Genomic DNA, 21,095 nt, shown 5'->3' with positions numbered 1-21,095 from the left:
AGTTGAACAGATGCTTTTTTCTTTTTTCTTTTTTTTTTTTAATAGCTGCAGAAACTAATTTGCAAACTGAATTCACGGTGAAGAATTGACATGACTGTAGTCAAAGAAATGACAAGCCACTCGCTTTTCTTGGCTGCCATTAAATAGCCCCAGGAACAGTGACCACTGGAGTTCTCAGGACAGGATTATCCACGCACAGCCCTGTGGGACAGTGAGCCCTGAAGGAGCAAGGCCCCAGGGTTGGAGGGAAGGGACAGGTGGCCGGAAGTACCTCCGGGGACCCAGCCTGCCTCATCCACGGCCCCCTCCCCCGCCTTGGAGGACTCCACTGTGTCCGTATCAGCTCTTGACTTTATCTTAATCTGTATATGCTTTATCTGTTTATCTAGAAGAAGTATTTAAAATCAGGAATTTGCTGCTTAAAAGAACCACGAGAAGGTTAAGTGAGTGAAATGAAAAGAAAAGAGAGAGAGAGAGACTGTTCCTCTCCTTGCCCGCTTGGGCAGAACTAGTGAATGGGCTCACGCGGTCTGGTTAGTTATCGCAACTGCGTGAATTTGCCTTCATTTCCGTCTGTCTCAAGGGCACGTAAAGTAACCAAGATGGTGCTAGGGCTCCACATCCACAGAACGAGCACCTTGCAGTGGTGGCAAATGCAACAGCCAAGGTCATCTTCACACCTACACTGTAGTGCGGACAGGACTTGGCCCCACTACTCCACGGTCAACAGCCATCAGCCTGGCTTTAACCGAGGCCCCCTCGGTGCACCGGGTAGTAACTCTGAGGTCAGGGAGAAACAATATACTTGAACTGCATGTCTTTTTATTTTTTGGAGCAGAATAATAGTTTTCAAGAAGGCACAGCGTCTTATTTAATAAGCTCACAGAGAACTCCAAACATGACCCAAGTTAATGAGCCACTGATAGATACTCTTTTTCTACAAACAGCACAATGTCAGGGAATATCTGTTCTGGGCAAATATGAAAGCAGAAAATCGAACAGGATGTGGCTTTTTAAAAAAATATGGGCGGCTTTCTACGACCATATTCTCAGAAGCCTTGACCAGGATTTGGGATAAGAAAAACTCTTCATCTGCAGTGTTTGAGAGCTGATATGTACAGCCTCTGTACCCCACACAGAATTCCCTCACGTGCTCACGAGGTGACGTGGCACAGAACATTCCAGGACACGTCCCACGTCCCACCCGCATTCCATCCAGCTGCCCAGAGTGGGAAGACCTTAGACACTAGTGAGCGACACTTCTCAGATGTTACCAGACCCCCGGATTACAAATCCCATTACAGTATGTCATTTCCCCCCTAAAACAGGTAGGCAACAATGAGTAGAAAAAGGCTGGCTGGAGACCCCGATGGTGGCGGTCAACGGGGCCAACTCACCAGCAAAGTGACACATCCCTGCTCACTCGCCTTGCAGGGAAGGTTATTCACATCTGTGCCTTAGCAAAATGATAGATTGTTACATGCCACGAGTCAGCTTAGAATAGCTCCAAGCATCCATATCAGAGTCAGGAGTGCTATGGGACTCTAGCATGGGTTTACAGGTAGTTGCCTAGTTCCGAGCTATAAGAGTCCACTGTGTCAGACGCACGAGTGCCGAACCGCTTGGCTAGAAGCCGGTTTGCCCGGTTCCTTACAGGACCCCACGGCCTCTGGGATACAGTGTGGAAGCCACTGATCTAACATATACAACCTTTGTTTGGAAAGACTTGTTCTACAATGATCTTAAGCAGTATCAGTGAATCTGATGAACTCATGACCCCAAGGTCAAGAGCTGAACGCTCTACAGACTGGGCCAGCCAGGCGCCCCTCCACTGTCCCTTTGTATCTTCAAAAGAAACTGCTACTTACTTTTCCAACCACCTGCCACTTAACACGGTCAAAAGCCTGTGTCCTCCCTGGCCTCTGGCGATTTCAAAGAAGCTTTTCCTGCCTCTTGGGACAACCTTGCGCTTAACTATTTATCCTTTTCCTTAAGTGACTGCTTGAGCTTATTAGCAAGCCTTTGCAAATCCTGGCAAGGGGACCGCAGAGGGATTGCAAACTTATCACTGCAGTACGAAGTGGGGGGAATGAGGGCCTGACTTCCGCTCCTGACCTTCAAGCAGCCGTCATTAACCTCACTTCACAGAGGGGGACACCAGCTCCTAGAGGCTAAGTCACCCTCTCAGCTCATACCGTTCTTGCAAGGCAGGGCCTACATTTGAACCCGAAGTCTGTCCTCTTTTTGGTGATGTCTCCGCAACAGAGGACTGCATTGTATCCCCCAACAAGGGCTCCAGCTTGGTGCAGGCCGGGTGATAGGAAGCTTCTGCAAGGCTCCAAGATAAACCCGGTCTGACAAAGGGCTCTTCTGCATCGAGAACCCACTGTTGGGTTTAAGCTGCCAGCAAAAAGCATGCGAGCAAATCATCTCCAGAGAATCGAGTTGCCAAAAATGTTGTCAAAATGTCTGGCTTTCTTTCCCTCTGGAATTATGACAAGTCACACATCTTTTCACATTCTATAGCTCACTCTTTGGAACATCTCCCAGGATGCTTAATAGAGTGCCACGCTGGAGAAACTGTCCAAGGTTAACACAGTCGTGGCTGGACTTACACTAACATGCCACAAGGCCACAAGCGGACAGGGCACGGAGTCCTGACGCAGGGAAGGAGGCAACGCACGACCGTAGTTCTAAGTTAAAGTAGGAGGACCCGGGTGACAGTGAGACGGGCATTCAATGTCACTCTTTTGTTTGCATTATATTAACTCGTCAGGGATGTTGAAAGTGTTGAAAACAGATACTTGACTACCAGCAAAGGAGCCGAATAAATTCTATGTCTACTCATTTATTTCTTATTTACTAAAAAGAAATGAAACTCAAGCTACAATTTAGAAGTGGTGGTATGTTAGGGTTTGTCTTTAGAAAAAAAAAATGTGTATCAAGACACCTGGGTGGCTCAGTTGGTTGGGCGTCCGGCTGTTGATTTCAACTCAGGTCATGATCTCATGGTTCATGAGTTTGAGCCCCACCTGGGGTCCTCACTGGCAGCGTGGAGCTGGCTTGGGATTCTCTCTCTCCCTCTCTCTCTCTGCCCCTCCCCAACTCTCTTTCTCAAAAATAAATATTTTACAAAATGTATATCAATCCTCAATTATATCTCAAAGTAATAATTTAAAGATTACCTCAGTGGAGTGGCGCCTGGCTGACTCAGTCAGTAGAGCACACGACTTGATCTCAGGGTCGTGAGTTTGAGCCCTATGTTGAGCGTAGAGATTACTTAAAAACATTTATTAAAAAAAATTATCTCAGTGGATATATGATATATTCTTTATTTTTGGTTTATTCCAAATATACCCAAATATATCTTTTATATTTCTTAAACTGCCTGGGCAATTTTTTTTTTTTTTTTTTTTTTACAGTTAAGTAACCAAACATTTGGTGGTGGATATAAAATAAAAAAAGATATTCTGGTGTCACCTCGCTTTATTGCTCTTCAGAGATACTCTGTTCTGTACAAATTGAAGGTTTGTGACAACCCTGTGTCAAGCAAGTCTATTAGTGCAAATTTTCCAAAAGCATTTGCTCACTTCCTGTGTTTGTGTCATATTGTGATACTTCTCACAATATTTCACATTTTTTATTATATATTTGTTATTGTGACCTATGATCAGTGATTATGACTTGCTGAAAGCTCAGATGATGGTTAGCATTTTTCAGCAATAAAGTATTTTTATTTTATTTATTTTAGAGAGAGGATGTGTGCATGCAAACAGGGGAGGGGGCAGAGGGGGGGAGAGAGAGAGAGAGAATCTCAAGCAGGCTCCATGCTCAGTGCAGGGCCCAAAGCAAGGCTCGATCCCATGAACCTGGAATCATGACCTGAGTCAAAATCAAGAGTTGGACACTCGACCGACTGAGCCACCCAGGTGCCCCAGCAATGGAGTATTTATTTTTTTTTAATTTTTTTTTTCAACGTTTATTTATTTTTGGGACAGAGAGAGACAGAGCATGAACGGGGGAGGGGCAGAGAGAGAGGGAGACACAGAATCGGAAACAGGCTCCAGGCTCTGAGCCATCAGCCCAGAGCCTGACGTGGGGCTCGAACTCACGCACCGCGAGATCGTGACCTGGCTGAAGTCGGACGCTTAACCGACTGCGCCACCCAGGCGCCCCAGCAATGGAGTATTTTTAAATGAAGTATACACTGTTTCCAAAAAAGCATAATGCTATTTTGCACACTTTATACACTACAGTGTAGTATAAACATAACTTTTATATGCACTGGGAAACAAAAACTTACTTTGACTCACTTTACTGTGATATGTGCTTTATTGTGGTGGCCAAACCCGTAATATCGCTGAGATACGCCTGTACTGATTTCTCACTTACATAGTCCTTTGTGTTCTTAAAAAGCTTTTAACTACAACTACTTAAATGGCCCTCCGCATCAAGATGGGGTTAGATGGATTCCAATTTTGTTTTGTTACATGTACAAATGAAACTGCCAACCGACTATTCATGATATCCATGCTGGGGGTGTGTTTCTAGTAGTGAGGTAAGTAAGCCCTTTACTCTGCTGTCTCTGTCTCTTTAGACAGGTCCTCTTGGGTCCGAGATACTTTTTCTCTTGCAAAGAAAGCAACACATCTCTGAAGTGAATAAAACCCACAACCCTCATCTTTTACCACTAAATTCTAGCCACTCGTCCTCAATCTCAGGGTCAGTCGGCAGTTAGCTGAGAGGAGCGTCTCAAGTAATTTCTTGGGTTTAGTTCCAATGATCAAGTGCCAATCTGCAAATTATTTCTTTTAAATAAGAAGTTGAAAGGATTCAAGGTTATCCCTGTCACAGTCACTAACATTTATGTTCCGTGTTTTCTTGAGTGGGAGAAAGGGAGGATGAGTTAAGGGGGTTTCTTGTGTAAACAGCGTTCATCGCATCCATTTCAGTTGAACAAAGGTTCTGAGTGCACCGTGGCTCTAACCGGTGGGGCCACAGATTGAGGGCAAGGCTGACACTGGAGCTGATTTCTTTTAGGAAAACTGTAAAGAACACGGAAACATCCTAAACTCTGGCAAATCAATACGCATCAGGGAACCAGGGGATAGGGTTGCCAAATATAGCAAATGGAAACACTGAAGAAATAACTTGTAGTATAACTATGTCCCAAATATTGCATGGGACATAACTTACACTAAAATTCACTTGTTATGTATCTGAAATTTAATTGATTTGGGTGTTCTGCATTTTATTCAGCACCCTACCAGGGCGTCAACTGTGTGGGTACCTCAGGGACACTGAGCCAACATAACAGGTTGTGTTCATTTCCACAGCAACATGGTTAATCTAGAACTGAAGATGTTTTTCAGGATGTGTATCCTTACCTACTTATTCCTGACTATAAGAATGCTCCCTTTGCAAGTTCCCTCCTTTCTCTCCAGCGGGTAATTACTGTGAGCTTAACCACATGCCTGAGATGTTCCAGGAGCTGGGGACAAAGAGGTGGTAAAGCACTGCCTCTGTTCTGGGGCAGTTCACATGCCGGCAGAAAGAGAATTAAAGCAAGTGGACAGAAGTGTGCTATAAATGCAAGCGGAGTAGGTGAAAGACGGTCCCAGAGGCTGAGGGTGGGCACTGCTTTAGACAAGGTGCTCTTCAAAGCTTTGTCTAAATTCAGACAGACGGAATGTGCGGGAATCTGAGGAGTGTGGAAATGTGACAGGGTATGCGTGTATGTGACAGAGAGAGAGAGGGAGAGAGAGACTGAGATTGAGAGAAAGGAGATGAGAATAAGAGGGGAAATGGTCACCTGACATTCTCAAAGCAAAGCACGGGTAGGAGCCACTCAGTGCCAACAACAAGGAGCCTTCAGGCGAACCCTGTAGCACAGGAAACCAGCGTCCTCAGTAAGGAAGCGGCCACCTCCTTTAAGAACACAGACCATCTCCAGGAAATCAACCGTAACGCCGTTTACACACTGTGTTTAGAAAGGACACCTGCGACCAGGAAAACAGCTCCCTCGTGTCCTACCAGCGTGTCCACGAGGAGTCGGGAGGAATGTGTGCGTGACCACCACCTGGACCAACATTCCCTGCTCAGAGCAACTAGCGGACTGGATTGTGGTCTCCACACGGGAAATAAAGCCCCCATGGCTCCTGAACCCTTCTTCTTTTCAAAAGGACAAGGGCAAATATCTGATCTTTGGTTGTGGTCACGGCAGCACTGACCGGAGCCAGGAACCTTGCCATCATTTAACAGTTATAGTTAATGACTTAGCACCCAAAGTTCTGAGGAAGGACTTCCTTTTAGATCCACAACAATAAATACTTTTTTTAAGATATAAAGGTATATCAAAATATCTATCCTTAACAATCTACCTATCTGAAAGAAAAGCTCTGTTGTTGTTGTGTTTTAAGAATTAAGTAAAAATCCACAGCTCACTTTGATGTGTAGGAATGTGTGCTGCTCTCTGGCATCCAGAAGGGTCGATATGCAAATTAGATTCTGCAGTTTCATTTCACCTGCTTCTACCTTTCATTTCAACCAGGTTCGACCCTGAAGGGTAATGATCAAATCAGGGAATGAACCAGGTTGAAACTGATGCCTTTTTTCTACAAGATAACCCAAACTTTTTAGTTTTTTTAAAAAAAAAATTTTAATGTTTAGTTTTTGAGAGAGAGACAGAGTGTGAGCAGGGGAGGGGCAGAGAGAGAGAGAGGGAGACACAGAATCCGAAGCAAGCTCCAAGCTGACAGAGCCCGACACGGGTGCTCGAACCCACGAACCGTGAGATCATGACCTGAGCTGAAGTCGGACACTTAACCGACTGAGCCACCCAGGTGCTCCTACTAAACTTCTTAATCTTGAATCACACACCCAAAAAAAGGAGACCATCTCAAATAGCCACATCTTCTATAGCAACAATTCAGAATTTGCACGTGATGCTTTGAGCAACCACAACCACACAGAAATATAGAATACTGAGTCAGAACCACAGAATCTCAAGTCCAAAGGGGCTCAGACCAATGCCCACTTGGATCCCTGAGTTGTCTCTCACCCCTGAAAGTGGCCTTTGTCCAGGGAGTCTCCCTAGGAGCTGGGCCTCTCCTGAGGCTGCCATTTCTTCTGGGACACCTTTGAGGGCTAAGAAGCCTGAATCCATGCCCTCTGGTGTCACAAAGGATAAGTCCAATCTTTCCACCGCACTTCACTTATTCTAAGCCAGTGGTCATAAAGCCCTTCAAATATTCTCTAACGTGAGTATATGAATCCTCATCTGCCTTATACAGACTCCCCCAAATCTGGATCATTCTCCTAGGGACACATTTGAAACACGTCCCTTAAGGTATGGAAACTGGAAATGAATTTGAACCTTCAGATGGAGTGTGATCTGTGTGGAGCCGGCCAGCATGGTCAAGGATGACCACCCATCTCAGTAAGAACCAGATTCTGCTGCTGTAGACACCTGAGCCTTCTTCTTGGTGTCTGACAGCCATGTGAGTCTGACTCTGTCTCTTCCTCACAGGTTACTTTTTTTTTTTTCTTTAAGTTTTATTTATTTGTCTTTTTAGTAATCTCTACGCCCAACATGGGGCTCCAACTCACGACCTCGAGATCAAGACACGCATGCTCCACCGACTAAGCCTGCGCCCCCCTCACGGGTTACTATTAAGCAGCATCGCTTTATCTCACACTTGCAACAAGTTTACTGGACCCAGGGACAGAACTCACGCAACATTTTAGTTTTCTTTTCCACCTTCATATAACCCGTAGGTTTAATCAGCATGCAGGCTATCCATTTCCTCATTCAAATCAGTAGTAGGGAAATGGAAGAAGGCAAAGCTGAGGTTAGACATCTGTGTCCCATTTCCGCCTCTTTAGATCCGCAAGAGCACTCAGAATGTAGACATCGCTGCCACAGCACTGAAACCTCCTCTTGGAGACTTGTCCACGCTGGCCCCACGTGCCAGCCTGTGACTCCTTGTTCCCGGCTGTCCTCGTCCCTTGCCCCCCTCATTTCATCTTGGTGCTTCTTCTTTATCCATTTGAGTTTGCTTTCCTCCCTGTGACCGAGGCTGTGGCTTTGCCTCTGCTTCACACTGTCAGGCAACGGCAGGTAGAGAGGGTTGCCCCCCACCCCCCGACCCCGTGCTCTACTATGCGATCGGGGGCCACCCTTACGGTCCCGCCTGTAGGGCTGACACTGGTGCACTAGCCAGCATTTGGGGTTGGGGGGGGTGGGGGATGAGCCAGTCAGCTGCACTGCCATCCAGGCCTGATTTCTCCATCCTTTCCCTAAACAGATCTTTAGCAACTTTCTTAGAGACCTTCCTCGCATCCTGACACAGAGCCTCTACAACATTTTTCATGGATCAATCAAATCACCCTATTTAAAAGCCGCAATCTTACTTCTGGCAGGAATTCTTCTCAGTGAACCTATGCCAGTTCTTTGGGACACAGAATCCCTTTTTAATAGCTGACAAACCTTTCAATCAACTCTTTTTAGCATCACGCTGGGAATGATGACAAGTCCACTGGCCTGTAGTTCTAGGAAACTACCTTCTTTCTTTCCTTGAAAATCAAAACATCCGCCTAGCAAATTCCAAGCACAGGAATCCTTTCTTGCTTCCCACAATTTCTGGATTTTGCAGCAATTTTGAGGTCAACCTATAAATTCTGGTTCGCAGCGATGTAATTTTTCAAGGCTGGGCCGCTGTGAGAATAACGGGGGTCTTCTCGTTGTCGTCTGACCTTCCTTAGATTTTTCCCTCTTATGTCGAGTGTTTGCTCTGTCTGTTAATGTAACGCCCCCTGCCCCCTGCCCCCGCACCATGCCGTGGGACTCTCCCTTCCTCACTGTTTTCACCCTGAGCAACATGTAGAAGACATTGGTGCTGTCTTCAGTATTTTACATAAGCCGCATCTCAAACCAACCTGTAGCCTCCTGGCTGGCTTCCTAGAGCGTTGCCCTACTTTTCCTGGCCACCTTGGACCGTGCATCTTTCCCCAGAACTGTCGTTTGCACAAAGACCTTGTTTCCCCTTCATCGGGACTAGGCATCACTTTGAGTATCATAGCTGGATTACATTATTGAGTTCATTAGCCCTCCCGTGTCCGCTTCCCTTTTTGAAACCCTACCCCTTGAATTTATCTCTGAGCCCTTTGAAATCTGTCTCCCCCAAACTGTCACAGTTCAAGCAATAGGCCAGCCACACGTGCTTGATGCCAGTATTACGCACGGCCACATACTTAGGGTAACAGCTACCCGCTCGCTTTATGCGGTGCCTTTACCATAGATTCCCATCAGTGCTCAGGACAAACAGGCATCATTATCCCCATTTTTGTGGAGAGATACAGAGAGATTAAGCCTGTGGCCCAAAGCAACCTGGTGAGCAAGTGGCAAAATAGGAAAAGCACAGCTCTGGGTGACACCAGGGCTCAGGTGTTTCCTCCAACCTACATGGTCTTATACTCTCTAAAAAGTTTTTCTTTTCCTTTTTTTTTGTTTAAGAGGATGATTTAACTACTGCTTTTCCAATGTTTATAGCTACTATTGCATTCTTTTTTTCCAACTGCATTTTTTATTTTTATTTTTAGTTTATTAAGTGTTTACTTAGAGAGAGGGAGAGAGAGAGCATGAGTGGGCGAAGGGACAGAGAGGGAGGGAGAGAATCCCAAGCAGGCTTCACACCGTCAGCGTGGAGCCTGACACAGGGCTCGATCTCATGAACCATGAGATCATGACCTGAGCCGAAATCAAGAGCTGGACACTTAACCGACTGAGCCACCCAGGCACCCCTGCATTTTTTATTGTGATCTCTCTCTATATATATATTTTTTGAGGTACAGTTGACATAAGATTATGTTAGTTTCAGTGAAATAGTAGTGAAAACCTTATTTTTGCAAAGTTTTACTCTATATACTCATAGATTCTATATGGCAAATAAAAATCTTCTTTATTTTTAGGAATAAAAAATATGCCTTGGGGCACCTGAGTGGCTCAGTCGGTTTCACATCCAACTCTTGATTTCAGCTCAGGCTGTGATCCCAGGGTTGTGGGATCAAGCCCCGTGCTGGGCTCCATGCCGAGTGGGGAGCCTGCTTGGGATTCTCTCTCCCTCTGCCCCTCTCGCCCACTTGCATACTCTCTCTCTCTAAAAAACAAACAAAAAAAAATGCCCAAATTTAGGACTAGGTGATTTTATTGTTTCCATACTTATCTCTATCTTATATTTTTTCCTACAGTATGCATTACTTGCATGACTTTTAAAATAGAAATAATAATAAAAATAGAATCCGCGTGTTCTGAGACACAATTTTATCTGTACAATGGGACAGATACTCTTTACTATTTAGCAAAAGTTAAAAAAAAATCCAAAAGGGAAGTTTTGCAAAGTTAAGGGGCTTCACGACTGGCATTTTTATTATAAAAATAGGAGAAAGATACATTTGTTTATTTTTTTTAATTATTTTTTTTTTCAACGTTTATTTATTTTGGGGACAGAGAGAGACAGAGCATGAACGGGGGAGGGGCAGAGAGAGAGGGAGACACAGAATCGGAAACAGGCTCCAGGCTCCGAGCCATCAGCCCAGAGCCCGACGCGGGGCTCGAACTCACGGACCGCGAGATCGTGACCTGGCTGAAGTCGGACGCTTAACCGACTGCGCCACCCAGGCGCCCCTGTTGATTTTTTTAAAGAGGCACCTGGTCAGCTGGATTGGGCGGGGGGTGTGGCAGGTCTGTATTAACTCAGGGCTCCGCTGTCTCCGCCACCGGGGAGTAAAAGCTAATGTCTCCCCCTGCGCTCCCATTTTGAGTTGACTGGAGCAGCGTCCAGGAGTGGAGTCTAACTAAAGGCCTTCTGTTTTCCTCCCCCACCCTATCTCACTTCTACCTGGGAGGCAAATATGACTCACGTAGATGGGCACAGAGTGGGCCCGCTCCCACAGGCCTTAGTAAATTCGTTAACTAACGAATGTGGTAATTGGGGAGTTCTCCTACATATTTCACCAACATCTATAGATTATTATGTGCATTGTACGAATCTCAAGTGCCGAAATTAGAAGCATGGTCTTAAAGGAACCTGGGCATTTCTTAGGCATGCTAAGGAACCTGTCCAAGGTTACACGGTTAATTAATGACTAAAGAAGTCGAAAAATTTAAACTCTATTTTTTAAAAAAACTTAATGTAAATTGTTTTTTAGATAAACTCCTGAGTTAATTTAAATAGCTAAATTCTAATCCGAGCAAATCTCAGTTTGGAAATCAGACGTCTACGGTATATAGTACAAAGAGGAACACTTTTTCTCAGTTGAACAGTTATGTAGATTTATATGCATATTTCATAGTTTTAAAAAATTACAAAGATCAATGGTTTGGTAGCTGGCTGAAATAATTCCATATTTTAAAAATCTGTAGGAGGCATCTGTTAGCAGTTTTGAGTTTCTACCGCAGACTAACAATTTGGTGATAGCAAGCTGTCTTCCAATTAATGTTCCAGAAAACATTTTATTTCAAGATTTTCAGGTCCAGAGCCAAGATTTCCTGGGATTCAGTTATATGAAGCATCGTAGTTTTTGCCTTTTATAAATTTTTCATATCTAGGGTTAATAAGCAATGCGTCTTGAAGAAATGTCTCGACTTCCTAAAAAAGTTTAACCGAGACCTGCCTTTAATCTTTCCTACCCTAGCGGATAAAGTCGAAAAAACATTTAGAATCGCCATCACATTATATTTGTATCATTCCTTTCTCAAAATTATACAATTTCCCGTGAGTGCATGTGTGTGTGTGTGTGTGTGTGTGTGTGTGTGTGTGTTCCCTTAGCAGACTCTACAAGCGTTCACCCTCCCAACGAAGTTCACTTGGTTTTCTGAGGCTCGTTTCCCCACACCCCCACAGGGTTCATTGTGTAAAATCACACCCTCTACCATCTTCAAAACGCAGGAGACTAACCTTCCTTATGAAGCCTTTCGGACGACTTCCTCTTAGCCGCCAGACCTGGATCCACGGAGTCACATGCAACACACTGGGTACATATTTGGTTTCCATGCTTTCCTGCCTTCTGTTACTATTACGCTCGGAGCTTCTAAATGGAGGACGGCACTTAATTTCTCTAGCACCCAACACAGTGCCTGGCCACTCAATTATCTGTCGGGTGAACAAATAAAACAAGACCTAAAGCCAAACTGATTACCAATATGCGCTCATTCTTAATAGTTACAACTTTTCCTTTTTCTGTACTATTTCAAATAATAATGCAGAAAATGTGAAAATCTATACTAATGCTTTTTTTTGTTTTCATTTGAAAACTGAAAAAGAAATAGTAGACAAAGTCTCATGTTCTGGCATTTACTGTCTGTCTTGTCCTATAGCTCCTGGTTTATAAACTGTCAGCTCTACGAGCCTATAAACTTTATGGATATGGGACTAATATCTTATCCAATCCCCTATCAAGTATAAAACCACCATAGTTTTAGGCACAGGCAGCGGAAAATTATCTGGGGGAAATGCCTAGGAGGGAGGCCAGCATGTGCTTACTCTCCTCAGATGGGAAAGAGAGAACAGAAGCAAATAAAGAGAATGTGTGTATATGCAAAAGGCTGTTATCACTAGAATTAGCACAAGTACAAGCAGAGAAGTAAGGAGGAAATTGGGCACATAGTGTGCACGTCAACCTCTTGGAAAGAAAAAACCAGGAAGTTTCCGTACATGCTGATCCAGGCAGGCCCCACACAGACCACCAGGGACAGCACAGAAGCTGTAGGGGAGAATGGGTGGGGAGACATTGTAGGTAACTGGTCACTTGGCCTCCAGGACAGCCAACAGTCAGATGTTTTATAGCTCTGAGAGTGTTAAACTTCTACTGTGTGAAGCCAAATGTATATGTATACATACATATATGTGCAGTTAAAAACTATAAATCTTGGGGCGCCTGGGTGGCTCAGTCGGTTAAGCATCCGACTTCAGCTCAGGTCATGATCTCACGGTCTGTGAGTTCGAGCCCCGCGTCGGGCTCTGGGCTGATGGCTCAGTGCCTGGAGCCTGCTTTCGATTCTGTGTCTCCCTCTCTCTCTGCCCCTCCCCCATTCATGCTCTGTCTCTCTCTGTCTCAAAAATAAATAAAAACGTTAAAAAAAAATTAAAAAAAAAACCTATAAATCTTTTTGTTGTTGTGTAACACCATCCACACCAGTACAGAATGGGCACTAGGTCAATTTCATTTTTTTTGAACTTCAGGCTGGGATGTGTATGTTGCCACCGTGGTAGAACTAGTGTCTACTGAAGTGCCTAAAAAATGTGGCAGGTAGGCGCTATTTGCTGAATGAATGGTTTCTTACTAAGCCCTTAAGACTTAGAATACTCTGGGATAGAGTGCCCGGGGTGGCTCCTCTGTAAGCATCTGGCTCTTGATTTCGGATCAGGTCACAATCTCATGCTCCCGAGATCAAGCCCCGCATCGGGCTCTGGGCTGAGCATGGAGCCTACTTGGGATTCTCTTTCTCCCTCTCTCTCTCTGCCCTTTCCCTACTCTCTTTCTCTCTCTCTCAAAATAAATAAATGAATGAATGAATAAAATAAATATCTAAAACCTTGGTGATGATGGTCTCATTACAGGTGACATTGCGAATGGAACATTTATAGAGCATACGCTAGGACTGTCTCTAGAACAAGGTCTCTGCACATTTTTTATCCTCACATTTGGGGAAGACGGGTGTTAAGGCAGTTTCATGAATGAGAAGTGGGCTCAGGTGTGATAATGGTGTAAGGTAGGTATCACAGGTCAGATCTGAACCCCAGTCTTCCAATGCTCTTTCCACTGTACCCCAGCTGCCAGTGAAAAGTCCAGACCCTGGGTGTGACGTGTTACAGAAGAATGCCACTTCCCACCTTTGGTTGTTAGGAAACTCAGTGAAAATTATACATTACCTGCTTGCCCCAAACTAGAGCGATCAGAGCTAAAAAGTATAATTTGGAAAGCAGGCATAGAGAATACTAAGAATTCCCACAGACAACTCACCACCTCCTTCCCTCCCAAGTGACTATTCCCCTCCAGAAGAATACAAAGAGAAGACTTTCAGCTGACATTAGACAAATCGTAGCCTATGCTCCACTCATCCTTCAAGCCCCTACCATCCAGGCTTTGGTGTAGTGTGTGCTTACACTCTACCAGTGAGCCTTCCCGACGGCCACCCCATCTACCTATGCACTCTCGGCCAGATCCCACATCCCCTGGAGTCCTAGGAGTTACTGAGCCTGTCTCCCAACCTCACCCACCATCACCTGCCCTTTGTTCTGCCCTCTCATTATCTCCAACCTTGCTCCCTGTTCCTCTGGGCCCTGTCTGTGCATTCCACAAGGAAGGTGCAATATCATAAGAAAGGAAGGAAGGAAGGAGGGAAGGAAGGAAGGAAGGAAGGAAGGAAGGAAGGAAGGAAGGAAGAGAAAGAAAGAAAGAAAGAAAGAAAGAAAGAAAGAAAGAAAGAAAAGAAATGAAGAAAGGAAGGAAGGAAGGAAGAAAAGGAAAGAAAGAAAGAAAGAAAGAAAGAAAGAAAGAAAGAAAGAGAAAGAAAGAGAAAGAGAAAGAAAGAGAGAGAAGGAAAGAGAAAGAAAGAAAGAAAAAGGAAGGAAAGAGAAAGAAAGAAAGAAAGAAAGAAAGAAGTGAAGGAAGGAAGAAAAAGAAAGAAAGAAAGAAAGAAAGAAAGAAAGAAAGAAAGAAAGAAAAGGAAAGAAAGAGAAAGAGAAAGAAAGAGAGAAGGAAAGAGAAAGAAAGAAAGAAAGAAAGAAAGAAAGAAAGAAAGAAAGAAAAAGGAAGGAAGGAAGAAAAAGAAAGAAAGAAAGAAAGAAAGAAAGAAAGAAAGAGAAGGAAGGAAAGAGAAAGAAAGAAAGAAAGAAAGAAAGAAAGAAAGAAAGAAAGAAAGAAAGAAAGAAAGAAAGAAGTGAAGGAAGGAAGGAAGGAAGGAAGGGAGAGAGAGAAAGAAAGAAAAGAGAAAATTTCCCACCCCAAACACAAACCTGTACAATCCTACCACTCTTCCTTTCCACAGTCAAGTGGTGCTTCCAGTAAAGGGAGCAGTACATTTACTTAGTGCTCCCTTACACTTTGTAAATACAGCCACTGCTAAGTTTTAATGTATGTGTAAATATTCAACCTAATTGAGCACTTAGCACGATATGGGATGAATATTTTTAGCTAAGTATAATAAAGAGTGGTAATTTTAAAGAAAGTTTCCTTGGGGAGTATAAGGAATGTTCAGGGCTTTCCAAAAAAGTGTCTTTCATAAACTGCTTACTGCCAAGTGTTCTCCCTGCTAAGGGGACGCCGGTCAGCTGTGCTGGAGAGTAATGGGGATCCTAAGAGCTGACTTTGGAAACAAGTCAGAACACGACCCACATCCATTTCCCATTTAGATTCCTGAAGAACCATCAAATCCGATATATATAAGATGCCTTCTGCTTGCTCCTCAGATAGGAAAACATACAACAGAATCAAACAAACTATAAGGCTGACATAAAACGAAAAATGAAATGTCTACCCAAAGAATTGTAGTCTAGAGCAGTGTAAGACCTAAGGGGGAAAAAGTGATTGTTTCCTCATAGGGTTACTGAAGGTCAGAAGTGAACTTTTAGGGAAAATTAAAGTTTGCTATGGTGTTTTTTCATCTTTCAAAGTAAAAACTAAGCTCCTTTCCTTTAACAGGTAACGTGGAATGTACCTGTCCCTGTCATCCACTGATCTCTCTCGAATATTCCATGGCTTTTCCTTATGGGCCAGAACCCTCATGCCCAAGGGCATCAGAGAGTGATTCTCTACCTCCTGTCCTCCCTCAAATCAGGGCCAGCTTGTGGCTTGACAATGAGGTGGGGATTGGGGCAGACACACTGTGAACAGGAAGAAAAAGTGGCTCCTGAAACGTTATTTAAAGAGATCTAAATCTATAGCATGTAGGAGCCTTTGAAAAAAAAAATCTGAATAAAATAATAGTCATGAGTACTCAAGTACATACAAGGCACCGTGCTAAAACTACACATACATGATTTCGCGCAATCCCCAAGTGGCTCTCTGAGGAAGGTACTGTTCGTGGAATCCCTGTTCTACATGAGGGAATCTGGGCATAGACAATTCAGGTGCCTTCCCTGCCATCTCAACGCTGTTCTGTGGGAGGCACTGGATTTCAATGAGATCGACCTCAAAGGCTCATGTGCTTTTAACAGGACCTAATACCTCCTGTTTTACAGGACGCCATCTTTGCGCTTAGTTTCAAGTAAAACAGAGTTGTTGCTACTGTTTTCATTCAACAAAAATAAACTTTCTTAATTACACTGGAAGAACTTCAAAGTGTTTTCAAATGGAAAACACAACTAAGCAGTGCACATCCAGAAAGCCATTTGGTGTTGAGAGGAAGAATGATGGGACTCAATGTTCTACACATGCAAGAAAAAGTCAAGGCCATAGCCAACATCCCTCTTATACCTAAAATTAAAAAACTGGTCCCTTGAAAATCAACCAGAAAAAAAAAAAAAAAAGAAAGAAAGAAATAGAGGCTTCAGAGTTAAATATGGATTTGTGGTTGTGTGAACTAACGTGGAAAGAAAACAGACGACTCCTTGTCTACAATAAACATTAAATCTCAGTTGTCTACAATGTTGAGAAATGGGATCTTCCACGTAAGATAATTTTGTCGGGACTACAAATCTGCACGCGGAATGTAAGCCCAGCTCAGCGGCATATTTGGACACGGCAAAATGCAAGGCCTCTGGCTGGGTTTTGCTCTTCGTTAAGAGACTTCTATTGTTGCTCACAATGTGATGCTACCACCAGTTACTGCCTGCTGCTGTCTCCCGCCCACACTAGATGCCAGCCTCGTTGCCGGACTGTCTCGCTCGGGACAGCTCATCAGCTTCATCTCCGTACTAACCTCGCACTAGAAAACCAGATGGCTAAGAATCTTAGAGCGGTGTCTGGTATCAACCTGAATCCATTCTACGGTCCATACGTGGGTTTCATAAGAGACTTGTCCGCGTTCATGTAGACCAGGAGTAAGCTGGACCCTCGTCCTTGTCCTTCAAGCCGCCTTTGAACGCATACGTTCTCTCCATTAACTCCCAGATGGCTTGATGCCCCCTACAATAAGACCCTGGGCCTGCTTGCTTGACCACATCCATCTTGACTAGCTGCCCCGGCCATGGCCTGGCCTGCCCAAAGCTGTCGTGCTTGGCTTAGCCCTCCCGATCCTGTGTGTTCCTCCAAAACAGGCCTTGTCACAACTGCTCTGGCTGCTCAGGAGCCTCCGGTACCCACTTCCTGGTTTTTACCGGCTGTGTTTCAGAACAATGGGAGATCATGGATAAGTAATTCTAAATCAGTAAGGATTTCTTTTTTTTTTAATTTTTTAATGTTCATTTATTTTGTAGAGAAAGAGAAAGACAGAGCGTGAGCAGGGGAGGGACAGAGAGAGAGGGAGACACAGAATCTGAAGCAGGCTCCAGGCTCTGAGCTGTCAGCCCAGAGCCTGATGCAGGGCTCGAACCTAGGAACCGTGAGATCGTGACCTGAGCCCAATTCGGACACTCAATCGACTGAGCCACCCAGGTGCCCCAGTCAGGATTTCTTATAAGCACTGGACGATTTGAGTGGTTTGGGAACTAAATGACCAGTTTGTTTAGTTCTCAGGTGTATCACAACAGACATTCTGATGTCTCTCGACAGGAAGTGCTACGATACTAGCACGGCAGGTATCAGCCACTCCAGATGCATAACCGATTTAGTGGGGCACAAGCTCTTACAGGTGGTTCCTCACACAGAAACACTACCCTGAGTTTACGATCCCATAAAGTAGCAACGTTAGACTATGAGACTAGAGACTATGAGAACATGTTCAGAGTCTGCACATATTCACGCAGTCTGAACATACGCCAACATCTCTGGTTTACTAAGTAAAGTCTTATAGTGGCCTGTTCATGTGGGTTGGACGGAGCCAGACTGGATAATTCCTGCTGGCTCTTCGAGGACACGGCCAGGTCTCTCACATTCACTGCTGTGTCACCACTGCTCCCCCTGGCACCCGGCATATGGTAGGCACTCAACAAAAATCTGAGATAAATGTCTAACTCAAGGCTAAAAGTCATTCCAGGGCTTCAGCTCTGTGCCATCAATCTTCCTCAAACACATCAGCAAGTTGCTATTTCTGCCTTCCCCTTCACAGCTGGTAGATGAACCTGCCAAATTCTGACAACTTCCATTCTCCCTTCTAAGTCACTCAAACTCCGTGTGTTGTTGTATGACTTGTGACTATTACATTACATGCATCTGATTTCACAGTTAAAAGTATGAGGACCATATAATTTCTTGTCCATGGAAGGACATTTCAAGATCGAAAAGAAGCACTATTAATAATCACACTGAGACAAGAGACATAAACTAGGGATCTCTGGGGCAAACGGGGACATACGGTTATGCTCATTTTAAGTAGGGTGATAAAGAATCTCAGCTTAGCCAAAGTGAATTCTGACTACGCATCCTGGACCGAAAACAGAGAAGACTGGTGCAATTTCGAGGACAAGTTAAATGGGTCGAGGGCACAGCGGTGGCCTGTTCTATTTCAGATTATCCCACCAGAGGCACAAATGTTAAAGGTAGCAAGACTGGCAGTTCTAAGGGTACTACTACAAGATGGCTTAAAAATAAAACAGGGGCACCTAGGTGGCTCAGTTGGTTAGGCAGTCAACTGTTGATTTCGGCTCAGGTAATGATCTCATGGTTCGTGAGATTGAGCCCCATGCTGAGCTCCACACTGACAGTGCAGAGCCTGCTTGGGATTCTCTCTCTCTCTCTCTCTCTCTCTCTCTCTCTCTCTCTCTGCCTCTCCCCTGCTCATGTGCTCTCTCTTTCTTACTGTCTCTCAAAATAAATATTAAAAAAAAAATAAAACAATTTGCATTGGTTGGAAGCATAGTTTTTAGAGAATTAAATTACAAGATTCCCTCTTCCCCCAGTATAACTTTATACTTTTCTCAGTAACCAGGAAAGATTCCTAGGCCAGACCCTTTTAGCCAAAAAGTTCCCTGTATAGTACCCTCATTGGAGTTAAATTAACAGGAAGATTAAAAAGTCAGGAGAAGGAGACTCAACATTGTTAGCTACTATATAAAACTTGGAGTAGCAACACATTTTCCAAAATGTTTCTCTTTTCATACTCAGTGGGTCTATTCTTTCAGTCACAGTGGCTCTACAGGCGGGACTCTTACCTGGGGGAATAAATTCTAGCAAAACCTCAAGTTTTCATTTACTTTTTTTTTCCTCACTGATTTCAATTATAAAAGTGGGATTTCTCCTACTGGAAAACTATAGTGAAACAAGCAGAATATAAGGGATGACTTTGCTGGATAATTTGTATCTAGTATTTATTTGGATGAACAAAGTTCTATTGTTATGCCACTGGGCACAGGAGGGAACTTACAGTATGTGCCCCAGAACAGAGCTGTTAACTGCTACGGTATTCAATAATAACACCTCAAGGGAAGTTTGAATACAGAGCCAATGCTATTTTATAACTCCTGTTTATAAGAGCAAATTTTTGGGGCGCCTGGGTGGCTCAGTCGGTTGAACATCCGGCTTCGGCTTGGGACATCATCTCACAGTTCATGAGTCGAGCCCCGTGCTGGGCTCTGTGCTGACAGCTCAGAGCCTGGAGCCTGCTTCAGATTCTGTGTCTCCCTCTCTCTCTGCCCCTTCCCCGCTCATGCTCTGTCTCTCAAAAATGAATAAATGTTAAAAAAAAAATTAAGAGCAAATTTTTAATGATAGGAAGTTCTGACTTCTGGGGACAATATTTATCATTATATCATATAAAAGTACCTAGAGATTCTGTCATACTTGTTTTCCATGTATGAAGAGGTAGGTGTGTTTATGTGCTTTTTGAGAAAAAGCCTTTTATAAATGATTTTATTAATATTTCTAAACTGTTATTTTTGTTGTTCATTGAAATATTTTAGAACCTCAAATTTTCTGTTCCCACATTCCTTAACAATAAGGAGAGCATGTAAAATGAAATGAAGCAAAGATCTTTTTATTTCTCTGTTAAATATAATAAATATGAACACACTCCAACCAGGACATTTAATTTTCATCCAACAAATACTTACTGAGAACTAGGCATGGTCTGGCACATTGCTAAGCACCAGAGATAAAAAGTTGCATGCTAGTGATATCTTAAAATTGGCTCAAGGGCATCGATAGCCAGATGCGTGATCGTTACTGACATAAGCATGAGAAGGAATTTCCACACGTGCCCTACTACAAACTCTGCAAACTCTGTCTCCTGATCATTTCAGTCTTGAATGATTTATTATTACTTAATTCTACATAAGAACCCACATATAAATGGGTTCTGCAAAACTGATATCAAATATCTATCTTAGCCAGGTCTCAAAAGTTAGCGAATTCAAATGTACAGCTGTAAATAGTTAATGGTATCAGTTTATACTGCAGGATGGATTGTGCTGAATTGATTGTATTGAGTTTGAGTATCTCCTATGCTCCTTAGTCCAAAATGTTATTGAAAGATACTTAAAACTGGGACTGTTTCGTCGTTGTTCATTCACTTTATTCCTTACTTAAAAGATACTGAATGCAAAACGCCTTCAGCTTCAAACTGTAAAAAGATGTGGCTTTCTCATATATTTAAATTGGCTACTAAAATCCAAATGCAACTTTGAAAGCAGTTTCCCAAATGTCACATGCACCTGTCAAATACAGCTTACAAAAATGAGAAAGATGACAAAGACAAGCTTTTGCAGGACATGGCACACACATAAGCTCTCAGAAGCTTTCAAGTGGGTGAAGAGATAAATTGGGGAGAAGCGGGCATACACAGAGGAAGCTGGTTGGGTGCGTGTGAATTTTAAATTCCTATAACTAAAATCTCCCTGCAAAGTCAATTAGGCCAAAATGTGATCTTTAATTACTAGAGAACCAGAACATTGTCTAGACTAGCAGAACTCACTGGGTAGGTACTAATCTTATAATTGAATAGAACATGCCATTGCTTTATGTCTGTCAAACTTCAATCGATGATCTGGAATAAAAATAGA

The 21,095-nt window shown here is 43.6% G+C and overlaps 1 protein-coding gene across 6 annotated transcripts in view; it reads right to left on the bottom strand.

The window, feature by feature from the left end:
- Window positions 1–21,095, bottom strand: part of SCAF8 (SR-related CTD associated factor 8) — a 204,349-nt gene that overhangs the window by 50,915 nt on the left and 132,339 nt on the right. For 2 of the 6 annotated variants that reach the window (XR_015251665.1, XR_015251667.1), the window contains exon 21: window positions 11,958–12,152. The exons of the other annotated variants lie outside the window; for them this stretch is intronic. The gene's annotated coding sequence lies outside the window, so the exon portion shown is untranslated. The remainder of the gene's footprint in view (window positions 1–11,957; window positions 12,153–21,095) is intronic. 6 annotated transcript variants of the gene reach the window in all.

This window comes from Puma concolor, chromosome B2 (assembly GCF_028749965.1).
Source record: "Puma concolor isolate L17-30 chromosome B2, mPumCon1.1.hap2, whole genome shotgun sequence".
Lineage (NCBI taxonomy): Eukaryota > Metazoa > Chordata > Mammalia > Carnivora > Felidae > Puma > Puma concolor.
The sequence above is the reverse complement of the archived record's forward strand: the minus strand, read 5'-3'. Positions and strand labels throughout refer to the sequence as shown.